This window comes from Eubalaena glacialis, chromosome 13 (genome assembly GCF_028564815.1).
Source record: "Eubalaena glacialis isolate mEubGla1 chromosome 13, mEubGla1.1.hap2.+ XY, whole genome shotgun sequence".
In the NCBI taxonomy this organism is placed as follows: domain Eukaryota; kingdom Metazoa; phylum Chordata; class Mammalia; order Artiodactyla; family Balaenidae; genus Eubalaena; species Eubalaena glacialis.
Window position 1 is genome coordinate 87717625 of NC_083728.1, and position 9404 is coordinate 87727028.

Below are 9404 nucleotides of genomic sequence, written 5' to 3' on the forward strand. Positions count from 1 at the left end.
CCAGCTCAGGCAGCCAATCAGCCTGGACCTCGCTCCGTGACGCAACTGGTAGCCGGGGGAAGGGGTGGGGGGGAATTAAAGAGGCCTCCGACCGCGCGCACGCACGTGCCGGACGCCCCACTGGGTTCTGCCTGGAGAGTGAAGCCCGGAAAGGTGGGCTTCTGAAAGGGAGAGAAGACGGCTGAAGAGGAGGAAGTGGGCAGAACTGCGAGAGAAAAGAGAGGAACCAACAGGGAAGAAGGAGGGAAAGGGTAAAATGGTGAAAGAACGCAACCAGTGTCGATACTGGGACGTCTGAGAAATGGAAAAGGAGATGTGGGAGAAAAAGAGGAAAGATGGAAAAACAAAAGGAAGGGAGCAAGGTGGAAAAAGGAAGAGAGAGAAAATGGAAAAAACAAACAAACAAACCCAACAACATTTACTGAAACTGCTGGGCATGGGATTTGGTGCTAAATACTAAGGGGGATGCAGGGATGGGCTGGCCCTGCCCTGCTCTCCAGGGGCTTAGAATGAACGTGGGGTGGGGTTTTCACCAGGTCTTTCTGGAAAGCAAACCTCAGGCAGCAGGAAAGATCAGAGGAAGGAGAGCAAGGATTTGGGGGGAGGGAAAGATGGAGAAGAATGGCCTCTGTCCTTGCCCCGTCCCTTCAGTGGATTCTCATACAAAAAGCCCCAGGTGATCCTTTTAAACGTAAGTCAGATAAGGTCACTCCTCTGCTCCAAATCCTGCAAAGGCTCCCCATCCACATAGAATAAAAGCCACAATCAGTCCTGACAATGGTCTGCCCCTCCTAGGACCCGTCTGAGCTCATTCTCTCCATCCCAGCCATGTGGCTCCTTGCTGTACTTCAACACCCACCCCCCAACCCACTGCTACCTCAGGGTCTTTGCATGGCTGGCCCCTCTGCTTAGACTGTTCTTCCCCTCGATAATTTCATGCCTCACTTCCTCACCTCCTAAAAGTTTGTGCTCAAATGTGACCTGTATGAGATCTACTCTGACCACCCTATTTAAAACTTACAACCCACCCTACCCTGCTCTCCCGATCCCCTTACTTTGTTCAACTTTTTTTTTTTCTGATAGCACTGGTCATCTTAAAGCTATATAATTTACTTCTTTATTGTTTCAGGAACTGTCTCCTCCTTGTCCCCCACCGTTCTCTGTCTGTTTTGTAAGCTGATGCATCTCAAGGGCCTGGGACTTGGCATATTGTAGGTGCTCAATAAATATTTGTTGGATGAATGAAGAAGGAAGGGTGCCAGGGAAAAGAGGTGAGGAGCCGGCCGTGTTGGGTCTACCGGGTAGGGCTTTTGGGTTGGCAGTGGGGGAAGCTGGCTGGGTGCTTAGAATCTGTTTTCTGTCCTGTAACTTAAGCTGATGGAGGTCTGAGGTTGCTGATATTCACCCCAGGCCATCCCAAGAGAGTTATTGTAGGGTGGTCAGGCAAGCATCGTAAACTCCCGCAAAGGTCACTAGAAGCTCAGAAAGTCAAAGGACGGAAGAAGCATGGCCATTACTCACTACCAGGGCTAGAAAAGTCATCCTCAGGCCCCACATTCAGCACCCCTGTTGACCCCTTCTTCTGGACCCAGTTGGCCCCAGAGGCCGTCGGGATCCAGCTCCAGCCGCAGAGATCATTTGGAGTGTCAAAACTGCACGTTTGCATCATGCAGACTGAGGGAAAAGAAAAGAGGAAGGATTTAGCTTTTTCTAAGGGGAGGCAGAAAAGTATGCCTCAAACACAACATTGTTAATCAACTATACTCCAATATAAGATAAAAATTTTAAAAAAGAAAAGTATGCCTCTGTCTGGAGTCAGAATTCTGAGTCCCAGGCTGGGTCCTAATGTGAGGCATGGCTGGCTTGCAAGCCAGATATGGTCCTGCTCCCCAGCGGCGTGTTCCTGGCACAGATTACTTAGGCTGCCCAAACTTCAGATCTAGCACAGTTCCTGTGCTCAGTAAGTGTTGGCTCCTGGCATGCAGCTTCTGGAATGTTCCTTCCCTTGAATTTGTTCCCCTCAAATCTCTAACATCAGCCTAGAGTGCTAATTCTGGATGGATCTGGGGAAACAGCCAGGTTGACCAAATGTCCAGGTTTGCCAGAGACTGAGGGGTTTCCTGAGATGCAGCACTTTCGTGCTAAAAGAGGGACCGCCCAGGGCAAACCAGAATGGCTGGTCACTCTAGGACAGGTGTCACCACAATTCTGTGTTCCAGGAGAACCTCTCTTTAGATGTGGCTGCTTCAGGGGTCAAAGGTGTGGGGTGTGGAGGTAAAGGGAAGCAAGTCGCCCCAACTCTGGAAGAAACCAGGATCACGGTCCCTGAGCTACTCCTGCCACCTGGGCAGATGTACAGGCGTGGGGAGAAAGAGGAGGAGGGACGGGGGCTCACCCTGATTGCAGGAGCCCCGACGGATAGAGATGGCATCCAGAGCGATGTCCAGATAAGCCGTGCTGCCCCTGACTCCTTCAAATGTCAGCTGTGGGAGGGAGGAGGGGATGACCCACCCTGTGAGCCCCTTTGCCTTGGGTTCCCACTTTCCTGCCTGAATTCAGGTGGTCCAGCCCCTGTGCCCCCGCCTTGTCCCAGCCCAGCCCCTCCTGGACTCCCCACAGCCAGATTCCCACTGGGACCCCAGGCTGTGCCTTCGGCCTCACCCAACTAGGCAGGATGAGCCCGATGGGCACCGTGACGGCAGTGGGTATCCAGGAGGGGCTCTGCGTGTTCATGTGTTTCCAGAGCACGTTGGGGCGCTTGCCCTTGGGGCCCGTGGTCAGCAGCAGCTTGAGCTGGGCTCCCCACGACAGCCCGAACATGTAGTAGGCGAAGCGCACGCAGAGGGGGCCTTGCTCCCATACGGGGGGGCTGCGCAGGCGGGCCACCCCACCCGCGCGGAAGGTGTTGGAGTCCATGTGCAGGAAGTAGCCCTCTGGGGGAGGCAGAGCCAGGGATGGTGAGGCCCTGTGCACCCCCCCTTCCCAGAGCCCAGGTATCACTTCCAGCTGCCTCCCTGCACCCAGATCCGCCAGCGTCCACCTCCCAGATGCCTCCCTAAACCTTCGGCTTCCTCACCTCCACTGGGGTACCCGCCGGGGGGCCCGGTGCTGCTGTTGGGGGAGGGCTCACTGGCCCGAGTCCAGGCCCCGTCATCTTTGGACACTTGGCTCCAATCACAGAGGGGTCTGGAGTCATCCTCAAAATCACACTGGGTGAGAACGGCTGGGAAGAAAGGGCCACTATGAGGCCAGGAGAGGGCAGAGGGGAGGGGGTCGGCTGCAGAGCCAATGGGGCTGGGGGGGTAGGAGGTGGGGGGAGGGAAGCAGAGCAGGGTTGCAAGGTGGCCACTAAGATTTAGGGTCCAGAGCAGAGATTTGGGAAAGAGAAGCTGAGAAATAAGTCCTCTCAGGAGAAATTCAGGGCTGGGGTCGGTGAGGGGCAGAATGACTAGGTCAGGGGTTGCAAACGGATGTTCCAGTCAGGCAGGCTTGTCTGGGCAGCATACATTTTGTTGTTGTTCATTTGAATGTGGATCTTTCAGGCGGGACTTGTACTCTACTCCTCCCCGGTTCCCTCCACCCTCCATCCTCTGAGGGCTGCCCTTCACACATTTATTACATATTTATGTCATCACCCTGCCTGAGGGCACCTGGGGTGGCCACCCCTGGGAGGGACTGAGCAGCCCTGGGTTCCAACTCACAGTTTTCCCTCGAGCTGCGAGAGACGGGCTTCCAATCCAGAGGCTTCTCTTTCCTTGGCGTTGATTTGGAGACAGAGAGAAAAAAAAAAAAATGTGATCCTTGTCATTACCAAAAACTGTTAAGCCTCCAGGATTGTGAGCTTTCTGGAGGATTGTTCCTTTCTTTTTATCCATATTGTGTCCACGTGTATGCAGTGACATATATTTACTTGAAGGTTTTCAAAAAGGTCACTCACAGCCTTCTCACCTTAAGTTGTCATCTGTCTCCTAAAAAGCATCTCCCCTCCAGGTTCCTCACATCCCCACTGGCTCCCTCCACCCCTCTATGCCCTGGATGTCACACGGGGTTCTCTCGCATGAGAAAGAACCAGTTTCTTTGTACGGGAATTCTCACTGCAGCGCCTAAGCATTTGAACCTGAACAATCTCCTTCCTTCCGGTCGAGGTCTTCCTGTGCTATCGCCCAAGTTTTCCCCATAGAGTAGGGACTGTATGGGTCCCATGTTGCCAGGTGGGTGTCAGGGATGCTGTTGCCCCAACTGAACACACAGATGCGCAACACCTTACAAATTCCACAGAGAAGCCAGCTGCCCTTTTCCAGGTGGTGTGGGCCACGTATAACAGCCCTTTGTTTTAATAGTTCAAGTCCTGCTTGTTCAAATCCCCTCAAACAAGCTCCGGGACACCAAGCCACCCATCATTTCTTGCTGCTTCCTACTTGCTGTCTCTCTGTCCGCTGAGTCTGCTCTGGGTTTTGTCCATTTTCTGCGGGCCCGACCTCTCTCTCCTCCCCTGCCATCCTCAGACCTGTCTCCCGGGCTCTGCACCTGCTTCCTCTCTCCTCGCACTTCAGCTCTGTCCTGCTCTCACTGAGCTGCTCACACGTCTCAGGTCCAGGCTTGTGGGCTGCGGGGCTCCACCCACTCCTGTTCAGCATCCTTCTCACACCCATCAGGCTCCCGCCTTCCTCCCCAGGGCTGTGCCCTTCATCGCTAGCCCACTTGCCCCTTCCAGCTTTGCCCCTCCCAGCTTTGCCCCTCGCTCTTCCTCAGAGCCACCCCCAACTGCCCCCTGAGCCCAGCTTACCGGGCAGGGGCAGGCATGTGGCCCTGGCCCCAGGCAGCCGCCAGCAGCAGCACCAGAGTCCAGACTGGAGGAGCCATGCGGGACCTCAGAGGCAGCTCTCAGGGGAGAGGAGGAAAGCAGAGTGAGGAGCCCAGGCCACCTTATACACCCCCGCCCCTCCTCACTTGGCATCCTCCTGAGGATGCCATGAAAACTGGACAGAGAACACAAGAAAGCTCTGGGAAATGAAAACTATGAGGGCTGAAATTTAAAATCCAGTAGAAGAGTTATACATTGAAATCAAGAGAAATAAAAATGAGAGCAAGAGAGAAGGAAAGAAAGAAAGAAGAGAGAGACTTGGAGGGTTGGTCCAGGAAGCCTAACATTCAACCAGAAGAGTTCAAGAAAGAAAGAACAAAGGAAAAGAAATTACTTAAGAAAAACCACAGAAGAAGATCTCCCGGAACAGATGTATGAGTCTCTTGATTAAAAGGGGTCTGGTACGATGAATGCAAAGAGACCCATGAAAGGCATGTCATGAAATTTCAGAACATCAGGGCTGAAGAGAAGATCCTAAACACTTTCAGACAGAAGAAAGCAGGTCACATACTAAGGATCCGGAATCAGCATGACACGGGACTTTTCAATAGCAACCATGGATTCTATGAGGCAGTGGAACATTGTCTGCAGAATTCCAACAGAAAACCATTTCAAACCTAAAGTTCTATAGCTAGCAACAGTGTCGAAGGCGATGGAAAGATGGAGTAAAGTGAGGACTGAAAATGCTTCTTGGCAAAGAATTGAAAAGACAAGTCACAGAGGAAGACCTACAAGCTGCCAGTAAACACTGGAAAAGATGTTCTGCTTCTGGGACTTCCCTGGTGGCGCAGTGGTTAAGACTCCACGCTCCCAATGCAGGGGGCCCGGGTTCAATCCCTGGTCAGGGAACTAGATCCCACATGCATGCCGCAACTAAGAGTTTGCATGCCACAACTAAGGAGCAGGTGAGCCACAATTAAGGAGCCCACATGCGGCAACTAAGGAGCCAGCAAGCCACAAGTAAGACCTGACACAACCAAATAAAAATAAATAAATAAATATTAAATTAAACATTTTAAAAATGTTCTGCTTCTGTTATAAGAAGGGAAATGCTAATCAAAACTACAACTTTCATGTTGACAACAATTTAAAAGATTGAAGCATTGAGCGTTGGCCAGGATGCAGGTAGACACACTCAAATACATTGATGCTAAGACTGCATGTTGGTGAAAACGTCTTAGAAGATAATTTGACAATGACGGTTTAACTTTCAAATGTGCTTACCTTTGACACAGCATTACCTTTGTAGGAGTCTTCCCACAGAAATACGTGCGTATTTTCACAAAGATGTACCTACCTTAAAGACGTTAATTGCAGCATCATTTACAGTAGGAAAAGAAATCGAGGTTACCTAAATGTTTGCCAGGAGATGTGTGTTTGGATCGTATTCAAGGAATATTATTTCTATGAAGGAATATTATACAGGTATTAAAAAGAATGGCACTCCTCAAAAAATTGACAGGAGAATTACCATATTGCTCAGCAATTCCACTTCTGGGTATATGCCCAAAAGAATTGAAAGCAGGGACTTGAACAGATACTTGTACACCCATGTTTATAGTGGCGTTATCAAAATAGCCAAAAGGTGACAGCAACCCAAGGGCCCATAGACAGATGAGTGGATAAACAAAATGTGGTATATACATACGATGGAATACTAGCCTTGAAAAGGAAGGAAATTCTGGTACCTGATACAACCTGGATGATCCTTGAGGACATTATGCTAATGAAATAAGCCAGTCACAGAAGGACAAATACTGCATGATTCTATTTATATGAGGTATCTAGGACAGTCAAACTCATAGAGACAGAAAGTAGAATGGTGGGTGCCCCGGGGAAAGGGGGAATGGGGAGTTACTGTTTCATGGGGACAGAGTTTCAGTTTGGGAAGATGAACAAGTTCTGGAGATGGACCGTGGTAGTGGTTGCACGATATGAATGTACTTAAAGCTGCAGAACCGTGCTCTTAAAAGCAGTTAAGAAAATAAATTTCATGTTATGTATATTTTACCACAATTTAAAAAATAACATAAAAATATTACCTAATAATATGATACTGTTTATTAAAGTTCATTCCTGACTTAAAGGAAAAAAGGAATCATGGTAGGTCATATATTCTGATAGTGGAAAGAGCATCTGGATGTATTATTAAGTGAAAGAGGTGAGTCACAGGAAAAAAAAAATTATAGTATGATCCCATTAATGTAAACTCCCCAAACAAAGGTATATGTTTATGTATGTGTTTGTTTTTTTTTTTAACTGAGATACAGTTGATTTACAATGTTGTGTTAATTTCATATGCACGTGTTTTGAGTAGAGGTGTAGAGATGGAACTAGGACACACAGACAGCTGTTCATGGTGGTTCCCTCCGGGAGGGGGTGGCCGGGCTCTCCATGCATTCTACATACTTATGCGCACGACAAAGATGTTTCCAGGCCTTCCTGTGTAACAGATGTGGTTCATTATAGGGACCTTAGTGAGAGCCATTTGAGGGGCCTGGTTGGGAGGAAATCAGACTGGAGGGTTCAAGGAGGGAGCGCAAGTTGAAGAAGGAATCCCACCAGGAGGGGACAGCGTTTTGGGGCTGTTTGGCCATCTAGAGGAGACTCGGAGGGCAGGTGCCGAAGTTAGGACGAGGTAAGGCCTTTTCAAAATAAGAGAAATTTGAGCCAGTGTAAATACTCATGGGAAGGTGGGTGGGAAGAGTCCAGAAGGAAAACAGCAGGAGGGGCAAGCCAGCTCTGTGATGGGGGGCGGTGGGGGGATGCACCATGCCGATGCACATGTAGCAGCTTCTGTTTTATCTGTGAAGCAGGAGGTGAATGGAGAACGTTCTGGTGGCAAGAAGGTCACAGGAGTGCCCCTCCCACGCGAGCTCCCTGCTGGTGCTGCCCACAGCCAGCAAGTCCCTACCTCCCAGCCCTGCCAACGCTAGCCCTCTCTGCGCTGCCCACCCCTTCCCACCTTCTGCCAGGCTTGACACTTGTATCAATGTGCCTTCCTGGGGCTGGGCAGATAAGTGCTTTGCTACGGAGCGGAGCGTGGAAAAGGAGTCCGTGACTCAGGTCACTGGTGACAGGAAGGGAAGGGAGGTGGTTAGGGAAGGCTTTTGGCAAGAGGTGACACCTGAGGGGCTTTCTGAAGTATCAAGAGGGACTTCTCTGGCGGTCCAGCGGTTAAGACGCTGAGCTTCTGCTGCAGGGGGCGCAGGTTCGATCCCTGGTCGGGGAACTAAGATCCCCCATGCCACGCGGTGTGGCCAAAAAAAAAAAATACCAAGAGATGGTAACTAGGCAAAGAAGTTGGGAAGGCACATTCCAGGAAGAGGGAATGTTCAAGCTTAGAGGGAGCATGACACTTGGAGGATAGCTGAGCATGTGTGTGTGTGTGTGTGTGTGTGTGTGTGTGTGTGTAGGCAGGGGCCCTGTCTTGGAGGACCTTGAATGCCATAGCTTTGTGGAGCCACCAAAGGTTTTGAAGCAGTGGGGGTGACTTGATTCCACTTGCATTTTCAAAAGGCTGCTCCAGCATCCCCAGGTGGATATGGATCAAGGAGGGGCTGGGCAGAGCTAGGGAGACGGGAGAGGAGGTTGTGGAAGGTGAGAGATGGGAGGGACCGATGGACGCTGATGTCAAGGTAGCAGGAGTGGGGATGCAAGTGGATCGAGAGCTTTCCAGGAGCCAGAAACAGCAATTCTTGCCCGCTCACCTAACTGAATCTCATGTTCTCCCTCTTTTTTTAAAAAATGTATTTTATTGAAGTATAGTTGATTTACAATGTTGTGTTAATTTCTGCTGTACAGCAAAGTGATTCAGTTGTACATATATATATCCTTTTTCATATTCTTTTCCATTATGCTTTTTCACAGGCTATTGAATATAGTTCTCTGTGCTGTACAGTAGGACCTTGTTGTTTATCCATCCTATATATAATAGTTTGCATCTGCTACTTCCAAACTCCCACTCCATTCCTCCCCCACCCCCCTCCCCCTTGGCAACCACAAGTCTGTTCTCTATATCTGTGAGTCTGTTTCACTTGTTTTTGTTTCATAGATAAGTTCATTTGTGTCAAATTTTAGATTCTACATATAAATGACATCATATGGTATTTGTCTTTCTTTCTTTTTTAAATAATATTTATTTATTTAGCTGCGCCAGGTCTTTAGTTGCGGCATGCGGGATCTTTTAGTTGCGGCATGCAGGATCTAGTTCCCTGACCAGAGATTGAACCTAGGCCCCCTGCCTTGGAGTCTTAACCACTGGACCACCAGGGAAGTCCCTGTCTTTCTCTTTCTGACTTACTTCAGTTGGCATGATAATCTCTAGGTCCATCCATGTTGCTGCAAATGGCATTATTTCATTCTTTTTTATGGCTGAGTAGTATTCCATTGTATATATGTACCACATCTTCTTTATTCATTCATCTGTCGGTGGACATTTAAGTGCTTTCCATGTCTTGGCTATTGTGAATAATGCTGCTATGAACATAGGAGCACATGTATCTTTTTGAATTATAGTTTTGTCCAGATATATGCCCAG